Source organism: Solanum dulcamara, chromosome 6 (assembly GCF_947179165.1).
Source record: "Solanum dulcamara chromosome 6, daSolDulc1.2, whole genome shotgun sequence".
NCBI lineage: Eukaryota > Viridiplantae > Streptophyta > Magnoliopsida > Solanales > Solanaceae > Solanum > Solanum dulcamara.
Window position 1 is genome coordinate 72,549,227 of NC_077242.1, and position 22,717 is coordinate 72,571,943.

At 34.3% G+C, this 22,717-nt stretch overlaps 1 protein-coding gene across 5 annotated transcripts in view; it reads left to right on the forward strand.

The window, feature by feature from the left end:
- The first annotated feature begins 18,903 nt into the window (after positions 1-18,903).
- The window catches only part of LOC129891416 (uncharacterized), a 32,003-nt gene continuing 28,189 nt past the window's right edge, over positions 18,904-22,717 (forward strand). For 3 of the 5 annotated variants that reach the window (XM_055966773.1, XM_055966776.1, XM_055966777.1), the window contains exon 1: positions 21,938-22,088. The gene's annotated coding sequence lies outside the window, so the exon portion shown is untranslated. Of the gene's footprint in view, positions 19,008-21,937; positions 22,089-22,717 lie in introns of those variants that run through there. The other 2 variants (XM_055966774.1, XM_055966775.1) reach the window with 2 other exon arrangements.

The following is a 22,717-nucleotide window of genomic DNA, read 5'->3' on the forward strand; positions in this document are numbered from 1 at the left end:
TCCTTGTTTAGAGAGCGCATCTACTACTGAATTTGCTTCTCTATAACAGTGTTTAACATTTCCTTGAAGCTTTCTGATCCAGTCTTGAATCTCTTCTGTGAGTTGTTGAAATTTCCAGGAAGGCTTTGTTGTACCCTTGATCATATCCACAATGATTTTGGAGTCCATCTCAAGAATTATGTTGCTTAGACCCAAGGAAGAACTATACCAAAGTCCAATTATTGCCCCTTTGATTTCTATCATGTTGTTGCTACAAAATTGAAGAGACTCTATAAAGGTTGGCATCATTTTTCCTTCTTGATTTTTGATAATGCTGCCTTCTCCAGCTTTCTTTTCACTTTCTAAAGAGCTTCCATCAATATAAATCTTGAATTTGAGTGTTGGAGCTGAGGTTTGTCCCAACAAAATTTGAAGCTGGTGACGAGGCTGGAATAAGAATCTGTGATAATACATATATCTTTTCAAGACAAGCGAAGGTTAATCTACATGAAGTGCTTATTTAAAAGAATTTTAATTTAAAAATTGACTTGATAAATAATACTATGAATAGAGTTAGATTTATTTCCATACCTACTAGTACACTTTCTTTTCCATAGTTCCAGTTTATGATGCCAGGCAATATTTTGCACATAGTTTTTCGTAGAGCATTTTGTCTTTCAGAAGCCCACCAACTCCACATAACTTGTTTTATAGTTTTGGTATGCATCTTAATAGCTAAAGAACCAGCAAAGTAATTTCAGACCTTTTTAGCATTGTCCTCTTCTACAAAGATATGTTTCATACTCTCAGATTGTGGACTTGTGCAACAATTGCATCTAGAAACTGTACTCTGTCCAAACTTAGGAAGTAAATCATCCAAAGATAGTTTCTTCTTCAAGATCCTCCAGTTAAGAAAGGCCACTTTACAAGGTATGCCTTTGTCCCATAGGTTTTTGTAGGTATCATTCTTGCTCATTTTTTGTCTGATGAGATTTCTAGCAGAAGCACAAGTGAATCTACCATCACTATTGATAGTCCAGCAGCACGAATTTATGAATGATTTGATTCGATGAAAACTAGACTTAAAGAGATTTAATTTGATGGGTAATACAATCCCTAATTTCTTGTATATTTGAAGATAGACTCATTAGAAGTTGGACCTTGGACGAGATACGGAGGGTCTCATAAAGGTTCGAAAAAAATTAACCGGAAGTCATATCACCAAAATATTTATGGACTAACACAAACTAAAAATGAGAAAAAATTACCTAATTTCGCTTGTGCAGCCCCTAAATGCTATGACTACGTCGTGGATCGTGTCGAAGCTACACGTATTTCTCATACGAGTACTTACGAAGGATTCCATAAAGGTTTCAAGAAAAATTGATCTAAAGTCATATCACCAAAATATTCATGGGATAACACACACGAAAAATGAGAAAATCGTCTAATTCCGCTTGTACAACCCCTAAATGCTATGAATGCGCCTTGAATCATATCAATATTACATGTGCTACTCCCCCGGGTACTTACGGAGGGTCTCATAAATTTTTTAGAAAAATATTGATCGAAAAACACATACAAAAATTGAGAAAATCGTCTAATTTTGCTTGTGCGGTTCCTAAATATTATGAATATGTCGTGGATCGCATCGAGACTACACATAATTCTCTCTTGGATACATACGAAAGATCCCATAAAGGTTTTAGAATAAATGGACCGAAAGCCATATCACCAAGATATTCATGAGCTAACAAATACGAAAAATGAGAAAAAATCTCCTAATTAAGTTTGTGCGGCCCCTAAATACTATAAATACGTCGCGGATCGTGTTGATGTTATATGTACTGCTCCCCTGATAGTTACGGAAGGTTCCATAAAGATTTCAAATTATTTTTTTATCAAAATCCATATCACCAAAATATTCATAGGTTAACACACATAAAAAATGAAAAAATCGTTTAATTATGCTTGTGCGGCCACTAAATGCAATGAATACGCCGTGGATCGTATCGAGCCTACACGTCCTTTTGCCCCGAATACTTATGGAGGGTCTCACAAAGTTTACAGAAAAAAATTGACTGAAAGTCATATCACCAAAATATTCATTGACATGAAAAATGAGAAAATCATCTAATTCCACTTGTGAGGTTCCTAAATATTATGAATACGTCGTGGATCATGCTGAGGATACACATACTGCTCCCCGGATACTTGGGGAGGGTACTATAGAGGTTTCGAAAAAAATTTGACCGAAAGTCATATCACCAAATTATTAATGGGCTAACACACACGAAAAATAAGAAAATCATCTAATTATCCTTGTGCAACCACTAAATGCTATGAATACATCGTGGATCATACCGAGACAACGAGAACTGTTCCCTCGGGTACCTATGGATGGTCCCATAAAAGTTTCAGAAAAAAATTAATCAAAAGTCATATCACCAAAATATTTATGGACTAACACATGTAAAATGAGAAAATCGCCTAATTTTGCTTGTGCGGCTCCTAAATGATATAAAGAAGTCGCGGATCATGTCGAGGCTACATGTACTGCTCCCCCGAATGCTTACGGAAGATCCCATAAATATTTCAAAAAAAATGACCAAAAGTCATCTCATCAAATATTCACGGGCTGACACACACGAAAAATGAGAAAATTACTTAATTTTACTTGTGAGGCCCGTAAATGTTATGAATAAGCTATGTATTATGTCGAGGATACACGTACTTCTCATTCTATTACTTACGGAGGGTCCTATAAATGTTTTGGAAAAAAATTGATTGAAAGTCATATCATCAAAATATTAATGGACTAACACACAAAAAAAATGAGAAAATCATCTAATTCTGCTTGTGCGACTCTTAAATATTATGAATACATCGTGGATCATGTCGATGCTACACGTACTTCCCCCTCGGATATTTAGGGTCCCATAAAGATTTAGTAAAAAAATAATCGAAAATCATATCACCAAAATATTCATGGTGAACTCACACGAAAAATGAGAAAATTGCCTAATTTGGCTTATGCGGTCCCTAAATGCTATAAATACGTCGTGGATTATGCTGCTACTACACGTACTTCTCTTCTGGATACTTATGAAGGGACCTATAAAGGTTTTGAAAAAAAGTTATTTGAAAGTCATATCACCAAAATATTCATGGGCTAACACACAAAAAATAAAAAAATCTCTTAATTTTGCTTATGCTACCCCTAAATGCTATGAATATGCCATCAATCATTCTGAGGCTACACGTACTTCTCCCCAGGGTACTTACGGAGGGTCTCATAAAGGTTTAAGAAAAAAATTGACCAAAAATCATAACACCAAAATATTCATGGGCTAAGACACACGAAAAATGGGAAAATTGCCTAAATGTTATCAATATGTCGCGGATCGTTAGTACTTCTCTCTCGGATACTTACGGAGGGTCCCACAAAGATTTCAGAAAAAAATTGACCGAAAGCCATATCACCAAAATATTAATGGGGTAAGACACACGAAAAATGTGAAAATTACCTAGCTCCGCTTGTGCAGCCCCTAGAATACATCGTGAATCATGATGAGGCTACATGTACTGCTCCCCCTAGTACTTACGGAGGGTCCTATTAAGGTTTCGTAGAAAAATTGAGCGAAAGTCATATCACAAAAATTTTTATAGGCTAATACACACAAAAAAATGAGAAAAATCATTTAATTCTGCTTGTGTGACCCCTAAATGATACAAATACATCATGGATAATACCGACGCTACATGTACTGCACCCTCAAAAATTTACGGATGGTCCCATAAAAATTTCTAAAAAAATTGACCGAAAGTCATATGATCAAAATATTCATTGGTCAACACACAAAAAAAATGAGAAAATTATTTAATCTATGTCGCATAAAGGTTTCAAAAAATAATTGACCAAAAGTCATATCACCAAAATATTAATGGACTAACACACATGAAAAAAATTAGAAAATTGCCTAATTTCGCTTGTGCGGCTCCTAAATGTACACAAAAGAAAAATGAGAAAATCATTTAATCCCTGTCGTATAAAGGTTTCAGAAAAAAATTGTTCGAAAACCATATCACCAAAATATTCATGGGCTAACACACACGAAAAATTAGAAAATCATCTAATTTCTCTTGTGCGGCTCCTAAATGCTATGAATACATCGTGGATTGTGTTGAGTCTACATGTAAATCTCATGGGTACTTATAGAAGGTCGCATAAAGATTTCGAAAAAAAACTAACCAAAGTCATATTATCAAAATATTTACGGGCTATTCATGCGATGGCATGTCTTCATGTGTGACTCACTTCATCATGTGATGGCATGCTTACTCGTGCAGACTTTTGACCTAATATTCCAAACTCTACTTTAACCTTGTCTCAAATATATATAAAATAAAATAAAATGAAGAGATGTATGATAAAACATAAATCATATTCATATTTATGAATAAAATTTGTAGTTTTTCAAAGATACACGGTTCAACATAAATATTAACGATACTTTTATAATACTATATAAGATTATATCTATGAAAATTCATATTATTTTGCTAGATTATATAATTCTCTTGACATGATTTTTTTTTCTTCACTCCAAGCATACTCTTTATGTATAATATGTGTATAGTCGTATATAATAAGTGTATATTTACATCTATTTTACCTTAAAAGCTTGCGCGGCCCCTAAATTCTATGAATACATCGTAGATCGTGCCGAGAATACACGTACTTCTCACTCGGGTACTTACGTATGATCCCATAAAGATTCAAAAAAAATTCATGGGCTAATATACACGAAAAGTGAGAAAATTACCTAATTCCGCTTCTGTGGCCCCTAAATGCTATGAATACGTCGTGGATCGTATTGAGACTATATGTAATTCTCCTCCGAATACTTAAGAAGGGTCCCATAAAGGTTGGAAAAAAATTGATCGAAAGCTATATTACCAAAATATTCATGGGTTAACACACACGAATAATGAGAAAATCACCTAATTACGCTTGTGCGGTCCCTAAATGCTATGAATACATTGTGGATCGTGCCGAACCTACATGTACTGCTCCCGGAATACATACAAAGGGTCCTATAAATATTTCAAAAGAAAGTTAACCAAAAGTCATATCACCAAAATTTTCTTATGCTAACGTAGCGATCTACCGTACTTGCACACTTTTCATCTACGGCTAAGATATGACCCATTCATCATTGTATTATCTATAAATGACTCGAGTCCTCTCTTCCAAATAGTTGTACCTCGCACCATACTTGAACTAATACCTTCAAACATGATCTGTTCATTTCAAAATCAACTCCAAAATTAAATAACACTTCACCAAGCATAAATAGATCCTCCAAACATCTAAGAACCACCAAAAAAAAATTGAGTTCATATCAAATCACATACATCAAACGATTTAAATTTTATCTCGAAAGTACGAGGCGTTACATTTTAACCCAACAAGTTAATAAAAGGGGTGTGCATTATTTGGATTAAACCGAAAAACAAAACAAAATTAAACCAAATTTTAATTTGGATTGGTTTTTTTGAATTTTTGGTTTGATTTTGGATTAAAAATTACTCTTTTTTTGGTTTGGTTTTAGATTTACAAAAATAAAAACCAAAAACCAAAAAAACCGATATATATATGTAATATTTAGGTTAAGAATTAAAGTTATAATTAACCACTTTCATCCCTTTTTTAGTTAGATGATTTTTGTTAGGGTTAGTAATTTACCGTACTAGGACTAAGCCCAATTCAGTGACCATTGTTATTTCCCTAAATTATTGGTATTAGGTTTTAATATTTTTAAACTAGAGTTAGTTTCATTAAAAATGTCTTTATGATTTAGTTTAGATTTTATGTTTGGACATCTATTGGTATAATTTAAGTTATTGTGTTTTAAAGTTTTATTCGTGACTTATATTATAAAGTATATTTAAGAGATTTAATATTATTACTTCTCCTTATATGTAATTTTTATTTTTTTAAGCATGCAAATATAACTTTGATTATGCTATTAATTATTGATATAACCAAATAGCTGAACCGAAAAAAACTAAACCGAAAAGAGAAAAATAGTAACAAACCATTTTTTTTGTTTAAATTGAATTATACTTTTTTAAAATCAAAAATCAAAATCGAACAACACAAAACCGAACCGAAAATCGAATGCACACCCCTAATTAATACCAATAAATCAATAATATTTTTTTTTATTAAAACAATTTTTGCACCCCTAATTTCACACCAAATCTAAAAAATCTTTCAAAGTATATTCCCAAAAATTCAAACCTCTCTCTCTCATTTGTAATGGCATGCTCGTATCACAAAATAAATTTAAAAAATAAGGGATAATACATCAACCTCCCCCCCCCCCCCCCCAAACTTGACAACATAACTTACTTTAGTACTTTAACTACAGGGTGTTTAAATACCCCCCTTAATATCTTTCAACTCTTTTTTTCATCTTTACAACACCAACCCAGTTGAAGGTTGGGTGTTGTTGACCACTCGCTTTTTTTATTCGTCAACGTAGTTAATGAATTATTTTAAAATAATATACACCCGTTCCCAAATTAAAACCTGACCCACTACCCACCCATTCCCTAAAACCCACCCATTTCTAACAAATACCCCTAATCCCAAATTCATTCGACAAATTCCAAAACTCAGGCGACTTTCTCTCCAAATCGACCTAACTAAGCCTAACGATGTCATTTGATTTCATCGCATTGCGAAGAAAATATTTGAGTTTGTAGTGTTTCTCGACAAAAATGAAGATATTAAGGTGTAATGGATGGTTGTCGCTTTTCAATTTAGGGTCTTGCATTGAAAAAAATGATCAAAAACGTGATTTTTCTAATGTTTTCAGTTCAGCAATGGATGTATACATCTCCTTGAAGTTTCACCATGGTGGAAAATTACAGCAAAAAACTCGTATTAAGTATATTGGAGGTATTGTCACTGATTGTTATGATGTCGATGTTGATAAATTCTCCTACTTCGAGTTTGTTGATTATGTTAAAGAAATATGATATAATTGTTCTTTTGTATTATTTATATTAGACCATCTAAAGCTCGTCACGTTGTAGAAGTTAAAAGTGACAGGGATATTATTGTTATTGTACCTCAGTTAAAAAGTAGAGATATTGTTGAACTTTATGTGACCCATTTAATTGAAGAATTTGTTGTGGTCCCCCAGCCCTTGAATATGTAAATGATAAAGGTGGAGAATCTAATCCTACTTTTGATAAAGAATCTAGTCAAATTTTTTAGGGTAGTGAAGATTTAGGGTTTCAAGAGAGCCAAGAGACTACACAACCTCAAAAACCTGTTGTGGGTGAGGGTTTAGGTTTTGAAGAGAGTCATGAGACTACACAACCTCAAGAACCTGCTGTGGGTGAGAATTTAGAGTTTGAATAGAGTCATGAGATTGTGCAACCTCAAGAACCTGTTGTGATGAGGGTTTAAGGACTGCACAACCTATTGGGGAGGAGTTTGGTGGAAGTTCTATTGTTGCTGCATCTGATGTTCTAGTAGTTGAATCTGATTGGAAAAGTGAAACAAAAGCTAGTGATGATTCAGACTATGTAGATTTTTTTGATATAGGTGAAGAAGAAAAGGATAGTGATATTCATGAGGAGGTTAGAGTTCTTAGGAAAGAAAAAAAGGGCTGCCAAAACAAAAAAGAGAAAAGAAAAGAGTCCTAGATCTGCAAGAGTTGATTTAGGAAAAAAAGAGTTGATTTGGAATATGATGAGTATTTATCCAAGAAACAAAGTACTTTAGAGGGTAACATAGCTAGAGATGAGTCATACTTTGATTCAGATGAAGCTGTTAGCTTTGAAATAGACATTAATGAAGATGTTTATGTGGAAGATGAGGTTCAACAACCTATAAGAAGAGAAAGAAAAACTAGAAGATCAAAAAAAAATAAAAGGAGAGTTATTTTTTATCCTACTTGTCAGTTAATAATTTGGAAGACTGGTCTTGCTTTTGAAAGTGTTAAGCAGTTTACAGAAGCTATAACTAGATATGCAGTTCAATAATATGTTGAATTGGATAAGTATGTTAATGAAGTAACTAGGGTGAGAGTAAAATGTACTGCTGGTTGTCCATGGTTGTTGTTTGGTAGTCATGATTCAAGAACATGAGACTTTGTGGTGAAGAATTATAATCCAATGCACAAATATAATGGCATAACCAAAAATAAACTGGTGAATTCTAAGTATTTGTCAGTAAGGTACAATGATAGAATTATTTCTGAGCCAAGCATTAGAGTATTTCAATTTTAGGCATTAGTGAAAAAAGAGCTGAAGGTGTATGTTGGGAGGATTGTAGCAAGGAAAGCTAGGAACATTGTCTTGCAATAAATTATGGGTGATCATGTGGAGGAACTTAAAAAAAAATTGATTAGAGATGAGCTCTTAAAGACTAATCCAGGCAGCACATGTGTGGTGAGGATTAGTGAAGAAACTTTTGAAGTGAGAGAAAAATATTTCAATCATTTTACATATGTTTTGATGCTTTGAAGAAGGCATTCAAAGCTGATTGTAGAAGATGTATTAGATTGGATGGCTATTTTTTGAAAGGTGTTTTCAAAGGTCAATTACTTGTGGTTGTTTGTAAAGATGGAACAACCAGATGCTACCACTAGCATGGGCAGCGGTTGAAGCTGAAAACACATTCACTTGGAGATGGTTTGTCAAGCTCTTAAGGGATGATCTTGAGCTTGGAGATGGATCTGAATTGACAACCATTACTAATATGCAGAAGGTAATTATTTTCTACTCTTTCTTTTATAACTATTATTTCTACTATTTCTTTTATAACTATTCTTTTTTACTCTTTCTTTTATATTGTCTAATATATTTAATTTTGATGAAGGATCTTGACATAGCTATTCAAGATATTCTGCAAATGTAGAACAAAGAATGTGTGCAAGACACATTCTAGCCAGCTGGTCCAAAGATTGAAAAGGCATTGAAAAAAGTTTACTTTTGGAGATGTTCTAAATCTACCTATGAGCAAGAATAGACAAGAAATCTGAATCATATGAAAAGTTGAGAAATAAAATATGTGAAGACCTACTGTTGTGATAGTGTTGACAATAACATGGCTGATAGCTTCAATTCATGAATTTTGGGTCCAAGACATAGAACTATCATCACAATGCTTGAAAAAATAAAGGTTAAAGTGATAAGAAGAATAGGACAACTGAGGGAGTTCTCTGATACTTGGATAACTGATATTTCTCCAATGGTTCTAAAAGTGTTGCAAGAGAACATAGCAAAGTCAATGAGGTGTAATCTTGAATGGAATGGTGAATTTGGTTTTGAAGTTAAAGACCGCTTTGGTAACACATTTGTAGTAAATCTGAGCAACAACACTTGTACTTGTAGATCTTGGATGCTAAAAGGTATACATTGTTGTCATGCTATAGTTGTACTTCATTTTAAAATATTGGAGCCCATTAACTATGTTGCACATTAGTATAACAAAGAGACTTACCTCAAGACCTATAGTCACTTCATTCAGCCAGTTACCAATATACAGATGTGACCACAGTCAGCTAATCCTTCTATTATACCACCTGATATAAGAAAACTGCCAGAAAGACCTAGAAAATGTAAGAGGAAGGACCAAAATGAAAACAAGATAGGTGAATTATCTAAAAGAGGTATTGACATGACCTGCAACCTTTGTCATGCAAAAGGTCACAATAAGAGAGGTTGTCATTTGAATGATCAAGAAAATACAGGAAGAGGAAAAGGAAGGCCAAGAGGGACAAGTTCAGGAAAATCAAGTGTTGGTTCTTCTGCAGCACCAACTAAATCACAACCAACCACAAGTAGAGCAAAAGGTCGACTAAGAGGTTCTACAAAACAAGTAACACTTAATTAGTTATACAGTTGAACCAATATTTTTTTCACTTAATTACTTATGTTATGGGCTAGTGTTGCTGCTGCTGCATTTGAAAAGGAAAGAGGAGCAAGTGTTGCCGGTGTCATTGGAAGGGGAAGAGGGACTGTTGGTGTTGTTTCCACTAGAAGGGGAAGAGGGATTGCTGTTGCTGCTAATGTTTCTGGTGTGATTAGAAGGGGAAGAGGGACTAATGTTGGTGCTAATGTTCCTAATGTCACTATAACTGGAATAGGAACACCTTTTAAAAGGCCAAGAATGATTGGAATGGGAATACTACACATTCAAAGTGTCTTTACAATACACAATGTAAGTTCTCTTAATTAATTTACATACTTTTCAACTCAAATATATTAAGCATCTAATGTCACGACCTAACCCCGTAGGCCATGATGGGTGCCCGAATTGGACACTCGCATATACCTTTGCTAGTTATAAGTAAATATGTCCCCTATTTGAGTCATAGTATATAACATGCAAGAAAAATATATAAGCCGATAAGGCCATCACGACAGGGGATACGTCCCCAAAATATAAACCATATCCGCACGATTGTATATTCATACCTATGTAATCCATATACAACCCACACACATATCTACAGACCTCTAAAAGTATAATGATAACATAAGGTGGGATAGAGCCCCCGCCGTACCCATGAATAAACAAATATATACATCGAGGGTTAGTACCCAAAATTTAGGCTCCAGCACAATGGAGCGCTTCTGAACTGCTGATAGGAGTCCTACGCTGGGGGGCCTCCAAACTGTGCGTCTGTACCTGCGGGCATGAAACTAGCCCTCCAAAAAGAGGGGGGGTCAGTACGACATATGTACTGAGTATACAATGCATAACTGAAAATATATCTGAAATAAAGAGAGTCAGGGGACAAATATGTTACTTAAGAAAACACTGTAATTGTACCTTGTGAATCATAAAAACATGCATGCTCATATTATACAATATAGCCGGCCCCTTCAGGGACTCGGTGGAACATATATCTGTAGGACCATCATAGAGCTCGATACCATCATCACCTTATCACATCACATCACATCATCACATATATATACATACGTTCCCGGCCCTCTAGTGAAGGACTCGGTGAGTTGTTCATATCATTGCATTATCATTTTCTCATATAGCGTACCCGACTCTTTAGTGAGGGACTCGGTGGATAATGTAGTGAACTGTGCACGATTACGTTCCCAGCCTGGAACTTAGTGATAGAAGGATTACCGTATGCACGAGTAGAGTAGTGAGTAACCATATGTAATTTAAATCATTGTCAAGACTCAATGAAGTAGTAAAGATGAATTTTCATTTGAAAATCAAGACGATAGTCATATCAATCGTCTCTCGAATATCACTATTGTTCATATCAAAAGAGTCTTAGACATCATAGGCATTTTAGATCGTATCTGAGACTCGATGGAATACTCAAATGTGCTATCATTTAAAAACCAAGACAATAGTCATATCAAGTACTTTTGAAGTGTCATTATGGTTTGCATCAAAGTAGCAATTTTGGAATCATCTACTCGTATCAAGGTGTAATAAAATATCTTTTGGAAGTCAAGAAAATGGCCATTTTAGTGGCTTTGAGAATGGGGACTTCCTTGGGATCACATATACTTCGTCTATTCATTTCATAAGGTTCATGCCAAAAAAAAGATTAACTTTACATACTTACTACTTCCCAAGGTATAGAAAAACTTGAGAAGCCATAGTTTAATTATTGGAAGAGTTATAGCTTAAAGGAGTGAATAAGAGTCATGCTTTATACCACATAAATTACACCAACTTAGGATGGTTGGACACTTTCACATGAATCGAGGCAAAAGGACATAAGTTCTAGGAAATTAGAAACGCTTGCCATCCTAGTGCACTTAAGAATAAGAGTTTCTTATAGACTTTGTGCATTCTTCGTTCGTTGGCTTTCTATGGGTCATGCAAAAAAAAAAAGATAAGCTTTACATACCCTCTACTTTTCCTCATAAAGTCATTATATACATATATCATATCCGGTCCGTCATGAGCTCAGTATCATAACTTTCTCATTGCTTTGCCAGACCATCATATAACGTACCCCGACCCATGATGGGACTCGGTGAGTAATCGTAGCATTATAACATTGTACTTATGTCAAAGACATATCAAGAGGGAAGAAGGGTAGCTTTACCAACTTGTACCAAAAATATGTCAAGAGAAAGCTTCACATACTTATGCCAAAAAAATATGCCAAGAGAAAAAAGGGCTTCACATACCTTTTTGGGGATAAATTGAAATTCGTCCTGCCTTGATACCTCCTTAACCTATTTGACATGAAAGTAATACTAAGGTCAATATCCTTCACTTTCCAATATCCCACTCTACAGCCAATTACTAATAAGAGTCGTTTCCTATCCATTACCCTCGACTAGTTTGTTACTAGTTCCGAAGCTACAGAAAATCGGGCAGCATTTCCCCTGTAACTTCAACATCCCCAAGATTTCAACTCGGCCACAATATCAACAACCATACCAACAACAACAACCAGCAACATATTTACAATTAACTCACTTCAACCTTACACAATACAAACTCCAAACAACTAGCTCCCAACTATGATACAAAAATAGAGTTTTTAATCTTTATTTTGCAAAATTTTTAACCATACCAAACAGAGGTCGTGTGGCTGCAACCAGTAGCACCCACACCCTTTTTAAAACACTTTAAATCCCTGCAACACACAACCCTACCAGCTGCATCCACAGCACCACAACGACAACATACTACGCGACTTCGATTTAGCTACTATGACTTTAATTTAGCTGGTTTTTAACGTCAAGCATCCTTGTGAATATTTTCCACTTCCAGCATCATTTAATACATGTAATATACCTCATAACATCATCATAAACTCCAGTTCAAAAGAGAAACTCTTACCTTGCCCGGAACTCATCAACCTCATCGAAACTTGCCTTGAAAGTTCCTTTAGCACACCTAAAACTTCTTGGCTGTTTGATAACATGGGTTGCTCCAAACCATAAATTTTCATTACTAACACCTTCATAGCATCGTGGTGCACCTTAGATAATTAATTTACAAAACGAAATCGGAAGCTTACCCTTTTTTCCCTCAAATCCGAAACTCTCTCTAGCTTGAGGGTTTCTCTCCTGTTCTTCTCTTTTCTAGAATATTTGGATGAAGTAATAACTTAAGGGATAAGGATGACTAAAATTCATCAACATATATATATATATATATATGCTAATTTAAGGGGGACACATGTCATCCATTAAGTGGTGACAGATGTTAAGCCCTAAGTGGTGACATGTGTCAAGCCCCCCATTGGGCCAACACACCCCTTTCCTTCAATCACAAGCTTCCACGTGGTATATGGGGTCCACCACCCTTGCTCCAACTGCTGCCATGTGGCACTCCCTCATGCTGCCACATGGCACTCTTTCATGGGCTGCCACGTGTCGCTTTCTTTTCCTCCTCATGGGTTTATAATCTCATCTTACATTACGAATCTATGTAATCCTTGTCACGTAATCTTGGTATATACTCAAGTAGTTTAAGTACGTTAGATTTTTAAATTGGTAGCTTACGTAAGTAAGTCAAGTTCTACGACTCATTACTTGGCCTCCAATTCCTTCTAGATTCTCATAACCATATTTCTAATCGTCCCTTCTATGGGGTGTCACATTCTCCCTTTCTTAGAGTTGTTTGATAGCGTCATGGATTATCCGGCTCACATGACAACTTATAAGAAGCTTACGATCCTTTCAAGAAACTTAAGAAGCTTAAATAAAACTTAAGAAGCTTAAGAGGTTCAAGAAACTTAAGAAGCTTAAGAGGTTCAAGAAACTTAAGAAGCTTGAGAACCTTCCAAGATACAAAAGTACGGGGTATAACATCTAAGACAATATATTTTTGTGAATCTAGCCTGGAATGCCTATGAACTCCTCTATAGTGACTGGAAATTTTGGCCATCTTAAACCAAGATCAGGTGTGAAATGGAAAGGAAAGGCTGCTATAACCTAACATGATCTTCAAGAAATGAGAGAAAATAAGAGAATGAGGACAAAGTCCAATGCTGCTGAAATGTGTCATTTGAGTTAATCAAGCTCATCAATTTTCTAGTAAATGAAGAAAAGAATGATTTCTCTATGTTGTCTATTTTATTTTGAAATAAATATGCAGTTGTGACTGCATTGATTTAATCTATATTTTTAAAATAGTATGCAGTTGTGACTGCATTAATTTGGTATATGTTTTTGAAATAATTATATAGTTTTGAGTAAATTAGTTTCATCCGTACCACTTTTAGAACAATTATGAAGTTCTGCTACAATTTAGTGTCTATATAATGCAGTTTTAGTTATGGTTGATTACAACTTTGATTATGCAGTTATTTTATGTCTATATCTAAAACAAAAGAAGAAATTTCACATAGTGAAATGCACAAAGAGACAAATAAACTGCAGTATATTAAGAAACCAAGACAGAGTTCATTATAAAAGAGGCTACACTTAATTGATTACAACACAAAGGATACTATACTAACATTAATCTAACAGAACTCTTAATCTAATAACATCAACAACCTAAGGTAACTTCATTGAACATCTCTTCATATCGGTCATTCCAATAGCTTATAACTACAGCTATAATACAACAACAAAGGACAGCAAAGAAGAGTACATTCTCCCTAGCTCTTATTCAATTCTTGCTTTCTTTCTGTTATACCCCGCACTCTTGGTACATGGGAACATTTATTTAGCTTCTCTAAATTTACCTAATTTCTCTAAAGTTACCATGTGATCCATGTTATTCATGATGTTATCAAATAACTCTAAGGAAGGGAGGGTGTGAAGTCCCATATTTTACATAAACTAGCTCTATGTGAGTAGTGGTGGTTGGAAATAGGTTTGAAATGATTTGAAAGAGATTGGAGGCCGAATAATGAGTCGTGGTAATCGACCTACTTGTATAAGCTACCGATTTGGATGTCGTATATAATCAAGCTACGTAAGTATATGTCGAGCTTAAGTAGCAAGGATTACATGGGTTCTTAAAGTAAGATGAGATTATGAACATATGAAAAAGAAGAAGTAGGTGATGCACCTACTTCAAGTAAGTGATGCACCTACTTAAAAAGTGGGCCCCACTAATCCATATGGCAACAACTGGTTGGAGCAGAGAGGGGATGGACCTATAGGAGCTGGACACGTATCACCTTTAGAGTTGGATACGTGTAGGGGCTGGACATGTGTCACCCTTAAGGGCTGACACGTGCCACTTTAAAAAATGGGTATATATGCCTAAATAATGACTAGGAACTTCATTTGTTCATTTTTTTCTTAACCTTAGCCTTAGAGAAGAATAGAGAAAACAGGGAGAGTTCAAAGTCATGGCAAGTTTAGCCATGGCTAAGGCAAGGTGGAGCTTCGAGTCTTACTCCATAAATTAATTATCTAAGATAATCTAGACCCATTGCAAGGTAATTAGCTACGTGGGATTCATCATTGGGGAAGCAAGGAGGTTCAACGTGAACCTACAACTTTCAGCAAGCTTTGGAAGCTCATTTGTTAAGGTACGACTTGATTCCATTTTTACACGTTTGAGTAAGGGTTTAAACATGTTATGGATGTGTAAATATAGGCTGGAAACATAAAATTATGCACGTTATTGTTGAAGGGTATTGAAAATCGTGTAGGAGTTGTTTGGAAGTTATTCTAGTGAATTAAAGTTTGGTTGGTGTTGTTGTTATTATGGTGTTGTATTTGAAGGTGATTTGTATATGTTGAAGGGCTGGAAATGGGGTTAAATTTGGGTATAAGTGTTGCCATGTGCATCCATGTTATGCTCCTTTCCGTGTGGTTGTGATTTTATGAAATAAAGATCGAAAACCGTATTTTAAGGTCATGGTTTTGAGTGGGCTCTTTGGAGCTTGTATTGAATAGTGTTGTGGTAGTGGCAGTGTATATGGATGGTGGCTGCTGTTATTGGTATGGTTGTGCTAATCGGAAGTTAATTAAAAGTTCGGATAGGGTGAGTTATAGGGGAAATGCTGCCTGATTTCCGTTAACTTTTTAACTAATTGATATACTAGTCGAGAAGTGTGAATGAGGAAGTAATTCTTATAAGTAATTGATTGTAGATTTAGAAGCTGGAAAGTTGAAGGTTATTCATAATTATGTTACTTTCGTGTTCAATAGGTTAAGGAGGTAACGAGGCAAGCTTGGTTACAGTTGATCTATAACAGGTATGTAAAGCTATCTCTCTTTTCTCTTGGCATATCTTAGACATAAGTAATATATGATACGAGCTTTGGGGGTAATTCCATTCATAAAGCTCTGAGTATGACTCATGACTCTTATCCACTTCTTGATGTTAGAACTCCTACAATAATTGAGTTATTGCCTCTCAAGTCTTCTATATGATAGAAAGTAGTAAGTATGTAAAACCTATCCCTCTTTTCTTTTGGCATGTCTTAGATATAAGTGATATGTGATATGAGCTTTGGGGATAATTCCATTCATAAGCTCCGAGTATGACTCATGACTCTTATTCACTTCTGGATGTTAAAACTCTTAAAGTAGTTGAGCTATTGCCCTCGAACCTTCTATATGTTGAATAGTAATTAGATGTATAAGCTCCTATTCCTAAGGACTTTACGATGACAAATGTCTCTGATTCTATAAGCTGTTTAACATTATCTTGATACATGCCTATTATTCCTGAGACTCCAGTTGATATGATCCCTAATGACATGCAAAGGGTACTTGAGACGATTACTACTCTGATCTTCAAGTGATGATTCACTTGACTATTCTATTGAGTCTCAGATGATGATTTAATTTGCATATGGTTGCGCACTACTCTTCTCGTGCATACTGTAACACATCTTTCACCGAGTCCCGGGCCGGGTATGATATATGTATACGATGATATGATGATGCACTGACATGGTTATGGTATCGAGTCCCATAATGGGCCGGGTATGTTATCGTTCACAGCTTCACTACATCTTCACCGAGTCCCTCACTAGAAGGCTGGGTACGGTATGATATATGTATATGGTGATATGATGATGCAATGATATGGTTATGGCACCGAGTCCCATAATGGGCCGGGTACGGTATAAGTATACACTACTCTATTCACCGAGCCTCTCACTAAAGGGACGGGTACGATATATATATATATATATATATATATATATATATATATATAATAATAATAATAATAATGATATCATGGTATAATTGAAACATCGAGTCCCAAAATAGGCCGAGTACGGTATATGATGATGACATGCACAGTGATTTGTAAATTATTATACTTGTCTCCTACATCCTAGCTGCACATGTGATCTCATTTATGATATGTTATGCTTTATATACTTAGTACATATATCGTACTGATCCCCTTTTCTTAGGGGGGCTGCGTTTCATGCCCGTAGGTACAGACACGTGTTTTGGAGATCCACTAGCTTAGGACTTTCCACTCAGCTATTTTGGAGTGCTCCATTGTACCAGAGCCTAAACTGTTGGTATTGATCTATTGATGTATATATTCGTTTATTTAGGGGTACGGCGGGGGCCCTGTCCCGCCATATGATATCGTTGACACTCTTAGAGGTATGTAGACATATGTGTATGTGGGTTGAATGCAAGTTTTATTCAGCGGTGTCTATACAATGTGTTGTAAATGTTCATATAAAATGGCAGCCTGGTTGGCTTGCGTGTCCTTTCGTGGTGTGATTAGTGATGACTCCTCAGAAGACAGATGAAAAGGCTATATGTATATGAAGACGTTATGACCCATTGGGGTTCTTATGTATTTCCTCACATTGTTCGTAGTTCGATTTGACTACAGCTGATAGGTATGTATACAGGGTCCAGGTCGGACTCCAGTCACAGCCTACGGGTTGGGTCGTGACACTTTCAACTTCTCAACCTCTTCTTCCAACTTTTTCAATTTCATATCTGGACAATTATCGTCTGATTTGAAATCTCTAGGCTTGTCAACTTCTTCAAAAGCCTCAATCAATTTCTCAAATTCATTGGCTGAAGTTTGAAAGGATTCCACTAAATTCTCAAGCTCACCCAATTGCTCTATTAGTTTATGAATCACGAATTTGGACCTCGGATCAATATTCTGTTTATCCCTCCAACACCAAAAGTAGCAAGATCTAGGACCCTTCAAGAATGAAAATTTATGAAGGAATTAATGCTCAATCAAAATTCTCAAACTACTAAATAAATGAGAAAATTTTATTGTTTACTCCATAATAAAGATATGACCAATATCTTCTTACGGAATTAGTTGAAGTCCAAGATGTTTTCAAACGCACCACAAACCCATGATTGCATCGAACTACTTCATTCATAGTATCATCATCCTCTTCCATACAAAGCTTAGTCAAGTTAATTGGGAGCATTGTGTGCTGTAATGCAATAAAATAGACTATGAAGAAAAGGGGAAAACAAAAATCAAAAGAATAGATGAAGAAAAATAAGCTTACATATTACCTTTTCTCGGATAGAGGAAGGAAATTATGATTCAAATACATCTCAATTCTTATGGTGAGGGAAAAGACAAGAAAAAAATTAAGATTAAATTAAGAAATGAGGTCGGGTGAGGGAGAAGAGAAGAAGGTGAGGATCTGGTCTTAAATAATTGAGAAAAACTAAAATAATACGATAAAATGGACGATAACGCGCCAAACAATGATGTTTCAACATGCGCGATGGGCTGGTGTTGTTAAGGTTGAAACAAAAAGAGTTGAAAAATGTTAAGGGATTATTTAAACCCCTGTATAATTAAAATACTAAAGTAAGTTATGCTATCAAATTTGGGGAATTTTGATATATTATCTCAAAAAATAATAATAATATCAACTTACGTGGCAAAAATAGATAGAAATAACTCTTAAATATTTTAGAGATTCTCAAAATCTAAAACCCCTCTTTTGTTCTGTATATTTATTTGCAAAAATACTCGGCGGTTCAGAAACACTCTCTCACTTCAAATTCACCAAAAAAATTTCTTCATTTTATGACTCAAACCCTAGAATTCATCGTCATCGAATGAGGTATACTGATTGATTTCCCTTTCAATTCTGTGCTTTTCTTGCATCTATTCATTCTATTCTGTGTTGTTCCTCATTTAATTTGATTGTTGCTAGTTTAATTTTATCTTTGTATTGGCCTAAATGGGTACTTTTTTGCATTGATTAGTTGTGATTTCAGTTTGCTTCTTTGGTTGTTTGTTGTCAACTATTTAATTTTTTTTTTTGCTGAAATTCACCTTCATGTTTTGGGACTTTTTTAGAAGGATATGTAAAAGGATTAAAATGAAATTTAGGCTTTATGGTTTTGTTTGATTTATATCAGTCATTGTTTGTTTCTTTGTAGTTTAGTGTTATCAAAAGCAAAAAGTGCAAAAAGCTCTTTAATGCTTCAAGCGCAAATAAAGAAAGGGAAAATGGAGATATATATAAATTTGTCTGTGTAGCTTGAGATTAATAATCATAAGCATGAATAACAAATATATGGACAAAGAAATTGAAAAAAAATTATGATAAAGTAAAATTTAGTTGCTTAGATTGCTCTCATCAGTAAAGAAAAGTATGTCTTAGAGCCTTAAGAACGACACTGAAATGCCCATAAAATGAGACAAAGCACTCAACATATTTTGCGCTTCGCTTTAGGGCTTAAACACACCTTTGATGACAGTGTTGTAGTCTAAATGTGGATGTAAACATTTTATTTTGAAGCAGAACAAGGACTCTTAGAACCCAACGGAGACTAGAAGCTTGTTGTTGTTGTCCTTTTTTTTGAATTTTAAAAATAGATATTTAGGTGTTGTTTGGTTACATGTATTAATTGAAATATTTTTGGAAATTAAAGAAAATTTTTTAATTACCAAGTGAAGCTATACAAAATAGGTTCGCCTAACCAATTGTCTTTCACTAGGGAAACATCATATACCTCTATGTAGCAAAAATGTGGACCCTTAAGAGGGGCCAAGTGGATAGTTCTGTTATTTAATGTAACAAAATACTCTGACTCTGAAACACACACTCACTCAAATTCACCAAAAATCTTCACTTTTCAGAATAGTAGGTCTCAATCTCTAGAAACCCTCGACATCAAATGAGGTACCCTGATTGATTTTCCTCAGATTCTCTATTTTCTGTGTTTTTACTGCATTTTCTTTACGCTATTCTTTGTTGTTTCTCATTTAATTTTTGATGTTTACTAGTTTGATTTTATCTTTTCGATCGTTCTTTTAGCCTCAGATGGGTTCTTTTTGGCATTGATTAGTTGCGGTTTGAGTTTTCTACTTTGATTGTTTGTTGTCAACTTTGACTTTTAAAAGCTAAAATTCACCTTCATGGTTTTGATTTTTTTTAGAAGGTTATTTAAAATAATTAAAATGAAATTCCTGTTTCAGGGTTGTGTTTGATTTTATCTGTCATTGTTTGTTTTCTTGCAATTTGATGTTATCAAAAGCGAAAAGCACGAATAAAGTGTGAGCTTTAATGAAAAAGAAAAAAATAAAGAAAACATACAAATATATATGCGTAGTTCTAGATTAATAATCATAAGCCAGTTGAAATATAATTTTTTTTAATTGTTTAGTTTAGAAAAGATGGTAGAGAACTGTTCAAACATGTATTTGGTGGTTTATATGGATAGAAAGGAACCAAAGAATTTTTGAAGGGAATGAATGTACAATACAAGAGATTAAGTGAAAAGTAGTCACTACTTTAGTTTTTTGGTGTAAAGAACATGATATAGAAGAGGAGATTCAATTAGTGGACTTCATAGGTTTTTTGTAAGTATTTATAGTCCTTTTTTCCCTTTTCTTGTAACTTTTTTTGGAGATGACCAACATAGTCCGTAATGCTGAGAAATACAAAAAGTTGTCAATTTCAAAAAAATAATCAATTATTTAGTGTCGCTTCTTCAAGATTGCACTCACTAGTAAGAAAAAGTATGCCTTAAAGCCTTGATGATGATATTGAAATTCTCATAAAATGAGGCAAAGCGCTCAACATACATTGCTCCTCTTTTGACTACCCTATTGCAGTCTAAATGTGGGTGTAAAGGTTTTGTTTTAAAGAAGAAGAAGGACAAAGGACACTTCGAACCCAACAAAGGCTAGAAGCTTCTTGTTATTGTCGTCGTTGTCCTTTTTTTAAAAAATAAAATAAAATAAAATGACATTTTGATATCGTTTGGTTTAATGTATTTATTGAAATATTACTGATACTAACTGTCACTTAAATAATGTTTGGTTGCTTTTTTAATCATTATATTGATAATCCATGTATTCGTTATGTTGTACTTGATGTATTATTTTATATCGAAATCTATGTTGAATAACAATACATATATCAACAGTATCTTTAGTATAAGTAGAGCAAGTGATTGAAAAAAAGCCTTTGTATTATTACTTATTTAATTATAATAATACTCATTCATTTCTTATAATAATTTTAATATTAATTTTAAAGTCTTGTGTGAAAAATTACACTATATATATAACATCAATTTTTATTTTTATAGATATATTTAATGTTGAACTCCTTTTATATAAGCCAAAGGCTTGAATCAGTGGTAAAGGGGATTTCGCAAGATGTGTGCAGCTTAATAAATGAAATGTTCTATGTCCTAATTGAGATTTATATAATTCAAATCTCTATTTTTTTAATTCTCCATCCAATATTCCATACTCACACTGTCGTGCTGCGTAAACCCCCATTTGAGAGTAAGCCTCCTTATTCAAATTCAAGACCTTTTATTAAAGATGATGAGTCGCACTATTCACTAATTCACATATTCCAGTGGTTTGAATCCCTGTTTTTTTATTTTTCATCCGGTGTTCGATATCCACATTAAAATTTGACTAAATCTGAATTCGAGCTAGAAAATCCCCTATTGAGGATAAAGCACTCCCTAATAAAGAAGACTACGTAGCCAGAGAAACTCAAATACCCTGGTGGTTTAAATCCCTAATTACAAAGTCCAAAAACAGGAATAAACTCTGTCAATTGCGCAAAACTCTATTCAGCTTTTCCTTTTGCTCTTTCTCAGTCTCCTCTTTCATTGTCACTAGTTTTTGCTCTTGTTGCTGCTGTTATGCTTCTCCGTTCATGGCTTCCTCAGTAAGTTCTTGGTTGCCTTTTTTTTCTACTTGTTTTTTCAAATTTCGTTAGCTTTTTAAAGGAAAAACCTAATGAGGGTTTTATTAATCTAAAATTCGGGAAACAAAAAGAGAAATCTAGTTTAATAATCAAGTAAAGATTAAGAAACAAAGTCCAAACAGTGGGCACTAGTATAATAAAAATTTAAATGAACATTGTCACAAGATCATATTAGTAGTCTATAAATTTGAAAAATACCATAGTCAATGAAATAAGTTTTTAGATACTCCGTCCGTTTCAATTTCAAATTGAGGGACCTGTTTTGACTTGACATAGAGTTTAAGAAAATAAAGAATGACTTTTGAATCTTGTGGTCGTAAAATTAAAGATCCGTCTAATGTATCAAAATGCCCTTTAGTCTTGTGGTTAAACATGTCATATGGAAAATTAAAATTTAAAAAGTTGCTAAAAAGGAAAGGGTCAGTCTTTTTTAAAAGGACTAAAAAGGAAAGTAGGTCAAACAAATTGAAACGGGACGTAGAAATTAAGTTTTAATAAGTAAAGCTCACTTGTACAAATTATGCTGCTTCTAGAAATTCTTGAATGACCCAAACCATGCTTTCCTTTGTAGATATGGATTTGTTTGATTG